General features: G+C 41.7%; 5 non-coding genes across 5 annotated transcripts; all 5 read left to right on the forward strand.

The window, feature by feature from the left end:
- The first annotated feature begins 1,260 nt into the window (after nucleotides 1-1,260).
- Nucleotides 1,261-1,333, forward strand: TRNAV-CAC (transfer RNA valine (anticodon CAC)). The gene has a single exon. It is a non-coding gene; the product is annotated as a tRNA-Val (tRNA).
- A 2,324-nt stretch (nucleotides 1,334-3,657) lies between these two features.
- On the forward strand, nucleotides 3,658-3,730 carry TRNAV-CAC (transfer RNA valine (anticodon CAC)). The gene has a single exon. It is a non-coding gene; the product is annotated as a tRNA-Val (tRNA).
- Nucleotides 3,731-6,054: 2,324 nt separating this feature from the next.
- Nucleotides 6,055-6,127, forward strand: TRNAV-CAC (transfer RNA valine (anticodon CAC)). Its single transcript has one exon. It is a non-coding gene; the product is annotated as a tRNA-Val (tRNA).
- Nucleotides 6,128-8,451: 2,324 nt separating this feature from the next.
- On the forward strand, nucleotides 8,452-8,524 carry TRNAV-CAC (transfer RNA valine (anticodon CAC)). Its single transcript has one exon. It is a non-coding gene; the product is annotated as a tRNA-Val (tRNA).
- Nucleotides 8,525-10,848: 2,324 nt separating this feature from the next.
- On the forward strand, nucleotides 10,849-10,921 carry TRNAV-CAC (transfer RNA valine (anticodon CAC)). Its single transcript has one exon. It is a non-coding gene; the product is annotated as a tRNA-Val (tRNA).
- Nucleotides 10,922-12,825: the final 1,904 nt, after the last annotated feature.

Genomic DNA, 12,825 nt, shown 5'->3' on the forward strand with positions numbered 1-12,825 from the left:
GATTCATCAAAACCTGGCATCATAAGCAGCTTTCTACTGCCACAGACTGGACAGCGAAACAATTTAAAATATCCCAGAAAAAGAAAATAAGCATGCTTAATCAGAGCTTTCTGGACAGGAAGGACATTTGAGCAAGTGAGGAATAAGCACTGCTTTTGTTAATTTGCATAGGCAGAATAGAGACTTCTGGGAAAAGGCCGAAATTACAGTCACAGAAAATGGCTGCATCTATAGAGAACGCTAAGAAGTGTTGGCAGCTTTTCCTCTGACCCTGGCCACTTTTACAAGCAATCCTATGATAGTCAGCAGGACCCACCCTAAAAAGGAAGGGGCATCCACTTGGACCCTTTCCACCTTTTCTAAATCTCGCCTGATCGAGCCTGATTGAGCACTGATTGAGCAGATAAGCACATGTCATTCTCATTTCAGAAAGGTATTGGTTAGCTTGCTGCTAGCAGCTCAGTTATGTTATGATGTTAGAGGCTATGCAAGGAATGCTTTAGTCCAGCGATATGCAGTTTTTATTGCGCCTTGCATTCAGCAGGAAGATCTTTAGCTTGAATCTGTGGCCTAGGTATTCACCTTGGTATTTCTTTTGGCACAAAGTGAAGGAGTATTTAAGAGAAAATGCACAATGTGTTTCTTATGTTGTTATGAACAACTTGTTACTCTTTCTCATTAAGCTTCAGCCACTGAAGAAATATATAAATAAGGGCTGACTTCCTGTAAGACGTGTCCAAAGCTGGGACGGAATAAAAGGAGACACTTGTAAATGATAGTGCTATCGTTTGAGAAAGGGTAAGTTGAGACTGACTTTCATGCGTATTCACAGACCAAGCATCATAAAGATACCAGCATGATCTTCATTGCGGGCTTAGAGCCGGTATTAGCTTTTGAGAGGTAAGAGGATTTTGAGGGCTCGTTGGTCGAGGGGTATGATTCTCGCTTTGGGTGCGAGAGGTCCCGGGTTCAAATCCCGGACGAGCCCTTTTCTTGGTACTCTTTTCAAGTTGTTTTGAAGTTTGCGTTTCAAAACCAACATCAATTTTTTCTTTGCAGTAGTGGATAATTCTTTGCTAGAGTCTCATGCTTCAGCCCTGCCCAGTCTGAGCTAATACCAAACATCTGGTCTTGCATGGCATGTACGAGCGTTCAGCTAGGGATGTCGGGCAGGTTGCATGAAAGAAATCTAAAGCCAGAGGCCCATGGAATAGCCAGTTCGGAGCAGTTTCATTACAGAAAAATCAACTGTAGGTATCTGTTTCTGTAGTGTAGTGGTTATCACGTTCGCCTCACACGCGAAAGGTCCCCGGTTCGAAACCGGGCAGAAACAGTTGTTATATTGTGTTGGCTACAATGTTGATAGGTGCCGTTTTGCCATGGAATTGTCCAAGCCCTGAAGATTATTTCATGCAATCTCGTTCCAAGAAAGGGAATTCTCTCAAAACACTAAAGTAATCGGCGTGTGGATGTATCTGTTGGTTCTCAGACCTTGCTTTCAAAAGAGCCCTGCAATCGGTTCACTGCTCACCTAGAACAAGCATTAACATGGAGAATTGTTGGCACCAACAGGAATCTTATTTTAGTGGAGTGTTTCTGGCTTTGAGTGCAGAGGCCCTCGGCTCAATTCCAAGATGATCCTTCTCAGGGTGATGATACAAATGCATTGTCACCTTTACGTTTAATGTCAGAATCATTTATTTCCAGTTGGTGGTGTAAGAATGTTTGCAACAGTATGGCGATTTTTCCTAGCCATGCATGAATGAAAGCATATCACTCGCCTTTAGGTGTTTTTCTAATACATTGATATTTGCATCTTCCTTCCTAGCCTGCATGTTTGACTATCTTACAGGCTGCATGTAATAAGTATCACATCAGGGCCCTTCTTCTACTCAATTCACAACTGTTCTATCACGACATAGATAAGAAAGCTGCATCTGCTTTTGTTGTGTAGTGGTAATCAGGTTTACCTGACGTGTGAAAGCCCCATGCTTTGAAAGTACACAGTAACAAAGAAACCGATGACTTTTATAAAAAGGTGTCATGTGTGTCTCTTACTTTGCACAAAAAGTGCCAGAGATGACTTCATTTGCAGTCACTTGAAAAGTAGGGATTCTCCAATAAATGGTAAATGGTTGAAACAAATCTGAAGAAATGCATGACATACCTGTGTGTGTGTGTGTATGCATGTATGTATATATAGGGAGAGAGAGAGCGTCAATATAAACAGACTTTATTTCAATCAAGCTGTCTTTTCTATCCTTCAGGAGCAGAATGTTCTGATCATCAGCGCTCCAGAATGTAGTGTTTTCTTGGCAAGCATCACATATTGTGATGTGTTAGCTAAAAGTTCCATATCCTAGAGACTGATATATTCCTCTGTACTTGTACCTTGGGGATTCATCAAAACCTGGCATCATAAGCAGCTTTCTACTGCCACAGACTGGACAGCGAAACAATTTAAAATATCCCAGAAAAAGAAAATAAGCATGCTTAATCAGAGCTTTCTGGACAGGAAGGACATTTGAGCAAGTGAGGAATAAGCACTGCTTTTGTTAATTTGCATAGGCAGAATAGAGACTTCTGGGAAAAGGCCGAAATTACAGTCACAGAAAATGGCTGCATCTATAGAGAACGCTAAGAAGTGTTGGCAGCTTTTCCTCTGACCCTGGCCACTTTTACAAGCAATCCTATGATAGTCAGCAGGACCCACCCTAAAAAGGAAGGGGCATCCACTTGGACCCTTTCCACCTTTTCTAAATCTCGCCTGATCGAGCCTGATTGAGCACTGATTGAGCAGATAAGCACATGTCATTCTCATTTCAGAAAGGTATTGGTTAGCTTGCTGCTAGCAGCTCAGTTATGTTATGATGTTAGAGGCTATGCAAGGAATGCTTTAGTCCAGCGATATGCAGTTTTTATTGCGCCTTGCATTCAGCAGGAAGATCTTTAGCTTGAATCTGTGGCCTAGGTATTCACCTTGGTATTTCTTTTGGCACAAAGTGAAGGAGTATTTGAGAGAAAATGCACAATGTGTTTCTTATGTTGTTATGAACAACTTGTTACTCTTTCTCATTAAGCTTCAGCCACTGAAGAAATATATAAATAAGGGCTGACTTCCTGTAAGACGTGTCCAAAGCTGGGACGGAATAAAAGGAGACACTTGTAAATGATAGTGCTATCGTTTGAGAAAGGGTAAGTTGAGACTGACTTTCATGCGTATTCACAGACCAAGCATCATAAAGATACCAGCATGATCTTCATTGCGGGCTTAGAGCCGGTATTAGCTTTTGAGAGGTAAGAGGATTTTGAGGGCTCGTTGGTCTAGGGGTATGATTCTTGCTTTGGGTGCGAGAGGTCCCGGGTTCAAATCCCGGACGAGCCCTTTTCTTGGTACTCTTTTCAAGTTGTTTTGAAGTTTGCGTTTCAAAACCAACATCAATTTTTTCTTTGCAGTAGTGGATAATTCTTTGCTAGAGTCTCATGCTTCAGCCCTGCCCAGTCTGAGCTAATACCAAACATCTGGTCTTGCATGGCATGTACGAGCGTTCAGCTAGGGATGTCGGGCAGGTTGCATGAAAGAAATCTAAAGCCAGAGGCCCATGGAATAGCCAGTTCGGAGCAGTTTCATTACAGAAAAATCAACTGTATGTATCTGTTTCTGTAGTGTAGTGGTTATCACGTTCGCCTCACACGCGAAAGGTCCCCGGTTCGAAACCGGGCAGAAACAGTTGTTATATTGTGTTGGCTACAATGTTGATAGGTGCCGTTTTGCCATGGAATTGTCCAAGCCCTGAAGATTATTTCATGCAATCTCGTTCCAAGAAAGGGAATTCTCTCAAAACACTAAAGTAATCGGCGTGTGGATGTATCTGTTGGTTCTCAGACCTTGCTTTCAAAAGAGCCCTGCAATCGGTTCACTGCTCACCTAGAACAAGCATTAACATGGAGAATTGTTGGCACCAACAGGAATCTTATTTTAGTGGAGTGTTTCTGGCTTTGAGTGCAGAGGCCCTCGGCTCAATTCCAAGATGATCCTTCTCAGGGTGATGATACAAATGCATTGTCACCTTTACGTTTAATGTCAGAATCATTTATTTCCAGTTGGTGGTGTAAGAATGTTTGCAACAGTATGGCGATTTTTCCTAGCCATGCATGAATGAAAGCATATCACTCGCCTTTAGGTGTTTTTCTAATACATTGATATTTGCATCTTCCTTCCTAGCCTGCATGTTTGACTATCTTACAGGCTGCATGTAATAAGTATCACATCAGGGCCCTTCTTCTACTCAATTCACAACTGTTCTATCACGACATAGATAAGAAAGCTGCATCTGCTTTTGTTGTGTAGTGGTAATCAGGTTTACCTGACGTGTGAAAGCCCCATGCTTTGAAAGTACACAGTAACAAAGAAACCGATGACTTTTATAAAAAGGTGTCATGTGTGTCTCTTACTTTGCACAAAAAGTGCCAGAGATGACTTCATTTGCAGTCACTTGAAAAGTAGGGATTCTCCAATAAATGGTAAATGGTTGAAACAAATCTGAAGAAATGCATGACATACCTGTGTGTGTGTGTGTATGCATGTATGTATATATAGGGAGAGAGAGAGCGTCAATATAAACAGACTTTATTTCAATCAAGCTGTCTTTTCTATCCTTCAGGAGCAGAATGTTCTGATCATCAGCGCTCCAGAATGTAGTGTTTTCTTGGCAAGCATCACATATTGTGATGTGTTAGCTAAAAGTTCCATATCCTAGAGACTGATATATTCCTCTGTACTTGTACCTTGGGGATTCATCAAAACCTGGCATCATAAGCAGCTTTCTACTGCCACAGACTGGACAGCGAAACAATTTAAAATATCCCAGAAAAAGAAAATAAGCATGCTTAATCAGAGCTTTCTGGACAGGAAGGACATTTGAGCAAGTGAGGAATAAGCACTGCTTTTGTTAATTTGCATAGGCAGAATAGAGACTTCTGGGAAAAGGCCGAAATTACAGTCACAGAAAATGGCTGCATCTATAGAGAACGCTAAGAAGTGTTGGCAGCTTTTCCTCTGACCCTGGCCACTTTTACAAGCAATCCTATGATAGTCAGCAGGACCCACCCTAAAAAGGAAGGGGCATCCACTTGGACCCTTTCCACCTTTTCTAAATCTCGCCTGATCGAGCCTGATTGAGCACTGATTGAGCAGATAAGCACATGTCATTCTCATTTCAGAAAGGTATTGGTTAGCTTGCTGCTAGCAGCTCAGTTATGTTATGATGTTAGAGGCTATGCAAGGAATGCTTTAGTCCAGCGATATGCAGTTTTTATTGCGCCTTGCATTCAGCAGGAAGATCTTTAGCTTGAATCTGTGGCCTAGGTATTCACCTTGGTATTTCTTTTGGCACAAAGTGAAGGAGTATTTGAGAGAAAATGCACAATGTGTTTCTTATGTTGTTATGAACAACTTGTTACTCTTTCTCATTAAGCTTCAGCCACTGAAGAAATATATAAATAAGGGCTGACTTCCTGTAAGACGTGTCCAAAGCTGGGACGGAATAAAAGGAGACACTTGTAAATGATAGTGCTATCGTTTGAGAAAGGGTAAGTTGAGACTGACTTTCATGCGTATTCACAGACCAAGCATCATAAAGATACCAGCATGATCTTCATTGCGGGCTTAGAGCCGGTATTAGCTTTTGAGAGGTAAGAGGATTTTGAGGGCTCGTTGGTCTAGGGGTATGATTCTTGCTTTGGGTGCGAGAGGTCCCGGGTTCAAATCCCGGACGAGCCCTTTTCTTGGTACTCTTTTCAAGTTGTTTTGAAGTTTGCGTTTCAAAACCAACATCAATTTTTTCTTTGCAGTAGTGGATAATTCTTTGCTAGAGTCTCATGCTTCAGCCCTGCCCAGTCTGAGCTAATACCAAACATCTGGTCTTGCATGGCATGTACGAGCGTTCAGCTAGGGATGTCGGGCAGGTTGCATGAAAGAAATCTAAAGCCAGAGGCCCATGGAATAGCCAGTTCGGAGCAGTTTCATTACAGAAAAATCAACTGTATGTATCTGTTTCTGTAGTGTAGTGGTTATCACGTTCGCCTCACACGCGAAAGGTCCCCGGTTCGAAACCGGGCAGAAACAGTTGTTATATTGTGTTGGCTACAATGTTGATAGGTGCCGTTTTGCCATGGAATTGTCCAAGCCCTGAAGATTATTTCATGCAATCTCGTTCCAAGAAAGGGAATTCTCTCAAAACACTAAAGTAATCGGCGTGTGGATGTATCTGTTGGTTCTCAGACCTTGCTTTCAAAAGAGCCCTGCAATCGGTTCACTGCTCACCTAGAACAAGCATTAACATGGAGAATTGTTGGCACCAACAGGAATCTTATTTTAGTGGAGTGTTTCTGGCTTTGAGTGCAGAGGCCCTCGGCTCAATTCCAAGATGATCCTTCTCAGGGTGATGATACAAATGCATTGTCACCTTTACGTTTAATGTCAGAATCATTTATTTCCAGTTGGTGGTGTAAGAATGTTTGCAACAGTATGGCGATTTTTCCTAGCCATGCATGAATGAAAGCATATCACTCGCCTTTAGGTGTTTTTCTAATACATTGATATTTGCATCTTCCTTCCTAGCCTGCATGTTTGACTATCTTACAGGCTGCATGTAATAAGTATCACATCAGGGCCCTTCTTCTACTCAATTCACAACTGTTCTATCACGACATAGATAAGAAAGCTGCATCTGCTTTTGTTGTGTAGTGGTAATCAGGTTTACCTGACGTGTGAAAGCCCCATGCTTTGAAAGTACACAGTAACAAAGAAACCGATGACTTTTATAAAAAGGTGTCATGTGTGTCTCTTACTTTGCACAAAAAGTGCCAGAGATGACTTCATTTGCAGTCACTTGAAAAGTAGGGATTCTCCAATAAATGGTAAATGGTTGAAACAAATCTGAAGAAATGCATGACATACCTGTGTGTGTGTGTGTATGCATGTATGTATATATAGGGAGAGAGAGAGCGTCAATATAAACAGACTTTATTTCAATCAAGCTGTCTTTTCTATCCTTCAGGAGCAGAATGTTCTGATCATCAGCGCTCCAGAATGTAGTGTTTTCTTGGCAAGCATCACATATTGTGATGTGTTAGCTAAAAGTTCCATATCCTAGAGACTGATATATTCCTCTGTACTTGTACCTTGGGGATTCATCAAAACCTGGCATCATAAGCAGCTTTCTACTGCCACAGACTGGACAGCGAAACAATTTAAAATATCCCAGAAAAAGAAAATAAGCATGCTTAATCAGAGCTTTCTGGACAGGAAGGACATTTGAGCAAGTGAGGAATAAGCACTGCTTTTGTTAATTTGCATAGGCAGAATAGAGACTTCTGGGAAAAGGCCGAAATTACAGTCACAGAAAATGGCTGCATCTATAGAGAACGCTAAGAAGTGTTGGCAGCTTTTCCTCTGACCCTGGCCACTTTTACAAGCAATCCTATGATAGTCAGCAGGACCCACCCTAAAAAGGAAGGGGCATCCACTTGGACCCTTTCCACCTTTTCTAAATCTCGCCTGATCGAGCCTGATTGAGCACTGATTGAGCAGATAAGCACATGTCATTCTCATTTCAGAAAGGTATTGGTTAGCTTGCTGCTAGCAGCTCAGTTATGTTATGATGTTAGAGGCTATGCAAGGAATGCTTTAGTCCAGCGATATGCAGTTTTTATTGCGCCTTGCATTCAGCAGGAAGATCTTTAGCTTGAATCTGTGGCCTAGGTATTCACCTTGGTATTTCTTTTGGCACAAAGTGAAGGAGTATTTAAGAGAAAATGCACAATGTGTTTCTTATGTTGTTATGAACAACTTGTTACTCTTTCTCATTAAGCTTCAGCCACTGAAGAAATATATAAATAAGGGCTGACTTCCTGTAAGACGTGTCCAAAGCTGGGACGGAATAAAAGGAGACACTTGTAAATGATAGTGCTATCGTTTGAGAAAGGGTAAGTTGAGACTGACTTTCATGCGTATTCACAGACCAAGCATCATAAAGATACCAGCATGATCTTCATTGCGGGCTTAGAGCCGGTATTAGCTTTTGAGAGGTAAGAGGATTTTGAGGGCTCGTTGGTCGAGGGGTATGATTCTCGCTTTGGGTGCGAGAGGTCCCGGGTTCAAATCCCGGACGAGCCCTTTTCTTGGTACTCTTTTCAAGTTGTTTTGAAGTTTGCGTTTCAAAACCAACATCAATTTTTTCTTTGCAGTAGTGGATAATTCTTTGCTAGAGTCTCATGCTTCAGCCCTGCCCAGTCTGAGCTAATACCAAACATCTGGTCTTGCATGGCATGTACGAGCGTTCAGCTAGGGATGTCGGGCAGGTTGCATGAAAGAAATCTAAAGCCAGAGGCCCATGGAATAGCCAGTTCGGAGCAGTTTCATTACAGAAAAATCAACTGTAGGTATCTGTTTCTGTAGTGTAGTGGTTATCACGTTCGCCTCACACGCGAAAGGTCCCCGGTTCGAAACCGGGCAGAAACAGTTGTTATATTGTGTTGGCTACAATGTTGATAGGTGCCGTTTTGCCATGGAATTGTCCAAGCCCTGAAGATTATTTCATGCAATCTCGTTCCAAGAAAGGGAATTCTCTCAAAACACTAAAGTAATCGGCGTGTGGATGTATCTGTTGGTTCTCAGACCTTGCTTTCAAAAGAGCCCTGCAATCGGTTCACTGCTCACCTAGAACAAGCATTAACATGGAGAATTGTTGGCACCAACAGGAATCTTATTTTAGTGGAGTGTTTCTGGCTTTGAGTGCAGAGGCCCTCGGCTCAATTCCAAGATGATCCTTCTCAGGGTGATGATACAAATGCATTGTCACCTTTACGTTTAATGTCAGAATCATTTATTTCCAGTTGGTGGTGTAAGAATGTTTGCAACAGTATGGCGATTTTTCCTAGCCATGCATGAATGAAAGCATATCACTCGCCTTTAGGTGTTTTTCTAATACATTGATATTTGCATCTTCCTTCCTAGCCTGCATGTTTGACTATCTTACAGGCTGCATGTAATAAGTATCACATCAGGGCCCTTCTTCTACTCAATTCACAACTGTTCTATCACGACATAGATAAGAAAGCTGCATCTGCTTTTGTTGTGTAGTGGTAATCAGGTTTACCTGACGTGTGAAAGCCCCATGCTTTGAAAGTACACAGTAACAAAGAAACCGATGACTTTTATAAAAAGGTGTCATGTGTGTCTCTTACTTTGCACAAAAAGTGCCAGAGATGACTTCATTTGCAGTCACTTGAAAAGTAGGGATTCTCCAATAAATGGTAAATGGTTGAAACAAATCTGAAGAAATGCATGACATACCTGTGTGTGTGTGTGTATGCATGTATGTATATATAGGGAGAGAGAGAGCGTCAATATAAACAGACTTTATTTCAATCAAGCTGTCTTTTCTATCCTTCAGGAGCAGAATGTTCTGATCATCAGCGCTCCAGAATGTAGTGTTTTCTTGGCAAGCATCACATATTGTGATGTGTTAGCTAAAAGTTCCATATCCTAGAGACTGATATATTCCTCTGTACTTGTACCTTGGGGATTCATCAAAACCTGGCATCATAAGCAGCTTTCTACTGCCACAGACTGGACAGCGAAACAATTTAAAATATCCCAGAAAAAGAAAATAAGCATGCTTAATCAGAGCTTTCTGGACAGGAAGGACATTTGAGCAAGTGAGGAATAAGCACTGCTTTTGTTAATTTGCATAGGCAGAATAGAGACTTCTGGGAAAAGGCCGAAATTACAGTCACAGAAAATGGCTGCATCTATAGAGAACGCTAAGAAGTGTTGGCAGCTTTTCCTCTGACCCTGGCCACTTTTACAAGCAATCCTATGATAGTCAGCAGGACCCACCCTAAAAAGGAAGGGGCATCCACTTGGACCCTTTCCACCTTTTCTAAATCTCGCCTGATCGAGCCTGATTGAGCACTGATTGAGCAGATAAGCACATGTCATTCTCATTTCAGAAAGGTATTGGTTAGCTTGCTGCTAGCAGCTCAGTTATGTTATGATGTTAGAGGCTATGCAAGGAATGCTTTAGTCCAGCGATATGCAGTTTTTATTGCGCCTTGCATTCAGCAGGAAGATCTTTAGCTTGAATCTGTGGCCTAGGTATTCACCTTGGTATTTCTTTTGGCACAAAGTGAAGGAGTATTTAAGAGAAAATGCACAATGTGTTTCTTATGTTGTTATGAACAACTTGTTACTCTTTCTCATTAAGCTTCAGCCACTGAAGAAATATATAAATAAGGGCTGACTTCCTGTAAGACGTGTCCAAAGCTGGGACGGAATAAAAGGAGACACTTGTAAATGATAGTGCTATCGTTTGAGAAAGGGTAAGTTGAGACTGACTTTCATGCGTATTCACAGACCAAGCATCATAAAGATACCAGCATGATCTTCATTGCGGGCTTAGAGCCGGTATTAGCTTTTGAGAGGTAAGAGGATTTTGAGGGCTCGTTGGTCGAGGGGTATGATTCTCGCTTTGGGTGCGAGAGGTCCCGGGTTCAAATCCCGGACGAGCCCTTTTCTTGGTACTCTTTTCAAGTTGTTTTGAAGTTTGCGTTTCAAAACCAACATCAATTTTTTCTTTGCAGTAGTGGATAATTCTTTGCTAGAGTCTCATGCTTCAGCCCTGCCCAGTCTGAGCTAATACCAAACATCTGGTCTTGCATGGCATGTACGAGCGTTCAGCTAGGGATGTCGGGCAGGTTGCATGAAAGAAATCTAAAGCCAGAGGCCCATGGAATAGCCAGTTCGGAGCAGTTTCATTACAGAAAAATCAACTGTAGGTATCTGTTTCTGTAGTGTAGTGGTTATCACGTTCGCCTCACACGCGAAAGGTCCCCGGTTCGAAACCGGGCAGAAACAGTTGTTATATTGTGTTGGCTACAATGTTGATAGGTGCCGTTTTGCCATGGAATTGTCCAAGCCCTGAAGATTATTTCATGCAATCTCGTTCCAAGAAAGGGAATTCTCTCAAAACACTAAAGTAATCGGCGTGTGGATGTATCTGTTGGTTCTCAGACCTTGCTTTCAAAAGAGCCCTGCAATCGGTTCACTGCTCACCTAGAACAAGCATTAACATGGAGAATTGTTGGCACCAACAGGAATCTTATTTTAGTGGAGTGTTTCTGGCTTTGAGTGCAGAGGCCCTCGGCTCAATTCCAAGATGATCCTTCTCAGGGTGATGATACAAATGCATTGTCACCTTTACGTTTAATGTCAGAATCATTTATTTCCAGTTGGTGGTGTAAGAATGTTTGCAACAGTATGGCGATTTTTCCTAGCCATGCATGAATGAAAGCATATCACTCGCCTTTAGGTGTTTTTCTAATACATTGATATTTGCATCTTCCTTCCTAGCCTGCATGTTTGACTATCTTACAGGCTGCATGTAATAAGTATCACATCAGGGCCCTTCTTCTACTCAATTCACAACTGTTCTATCACGACATAGATAAGAAAGCTGCATCTGCTTTTGTTGTGTAGTGGTAATCAGGTTTACCTGACGTGTGAAAGCCCCATGCTTTGAAAGTACACAGTAACAAAGAAACCGATGACTTTTATAAAAAGGTGTCATGTGTGTCTCTTACTTTGCACAAAAAGTGCCAGAGATGACTTCATTTGCAGTCACTTGAAAAGTAGGGATTCTCCAATAAATGGTAAATGGTTGAAACAAATCTGAAGAAATGCATGACATACCTGTGTGTGTGTGTGTATGCATGTATGTATATATAGGGAGAGAGAGAGCGTCAATATAAACAGACTTTATTTCAATCAAGCTGTCTTTTCTATCCTTCAGGAGCAGAATGTTCTGATCATCAGCGCTCCAGAATGTAGTGTTTTCTTGGCAAGCATCACATATTGTGATGTGTTAGCTAAAAGTTCCATATCCTAGAGACTGATATATTCCTCTGTACTTGTACCTTGGGGATTCATCAAAACCTGGCATCATAAGCAGCTTTCTACTGCCACAGACTGGACAGCGAAACAATTTAAAATATCCCAGAAAAAGAAAATAAGCATGCTTAATCAGAGCTTTCTGGACAGGAAGGACATTTGAGCAAGTGAGGAATAAGCACTGCTTTTGTTAATTTGCATAGGCAGAATAGAGACTTCTGGGAAAAGGCCGAAATTACAGTCACAGAAAATGGCTGCATCTATAGAGAACGCTAAGAAGTGTTGGCAGCTTTTCCTCTGACCCTGGCCACTTTTACAAGCAATCCTATGATAGTCAGCAGGACCCACCCTAAAAAGGAAGGGGCATCCACTTGGACCCTTTCCACCTTTTCTAAATCTCGCCTGATCGAGCCTGATTGAGCACTGATTGAGCAGATAAGCACATGTCATTCTCATTTCAGAAAGGTATTGGTTAGCTTGCTGCTAGCAGCTCAGTTATGTTATGATGTTAGAGGCTATGCAAGGAATGCTTTAGTCCAGCGATATGCAGTTTTTATTGCGCCTTGCATTCAGCAGGAAGATCTTTAGCTTGAATCTGTGGCCTAGGTATTCACCTTGGTATTTCTTTTGGCACAAAGTGAAGGAGTATTTGAGAGAAAATGCACAATGTGTTTCTTATGTTGTTATGAACAACTTGTTACTCTTTCTCATTAAGCTTCAGCCACTGAAGAAATATATAAATAAGGGCTGACTTCCTGTAAGACGTGTCCAAAGCTGGGACGGAATAAAAGGAGACACTTGTAAATGATAGTGCTATCGTTTGAGAAAGGGTAAGTTGAGACTGACTTTCATGCGTATTCACAGACCAAGCA

This window comes from Triturus cristatus, chromosome 8 (genome assembly GCF_964204655.1).
Source record: "Triturus cristatus chromosome 8, aTriCri1.1, whole genome shotgun sequence".
Taxonomy (NCBI): domain Eukaryota; kingdom Metazoa; phylum Chordata; class Amphibia; order Caudata; family Salamandridae; genus Triturus; species Triturus cristatus.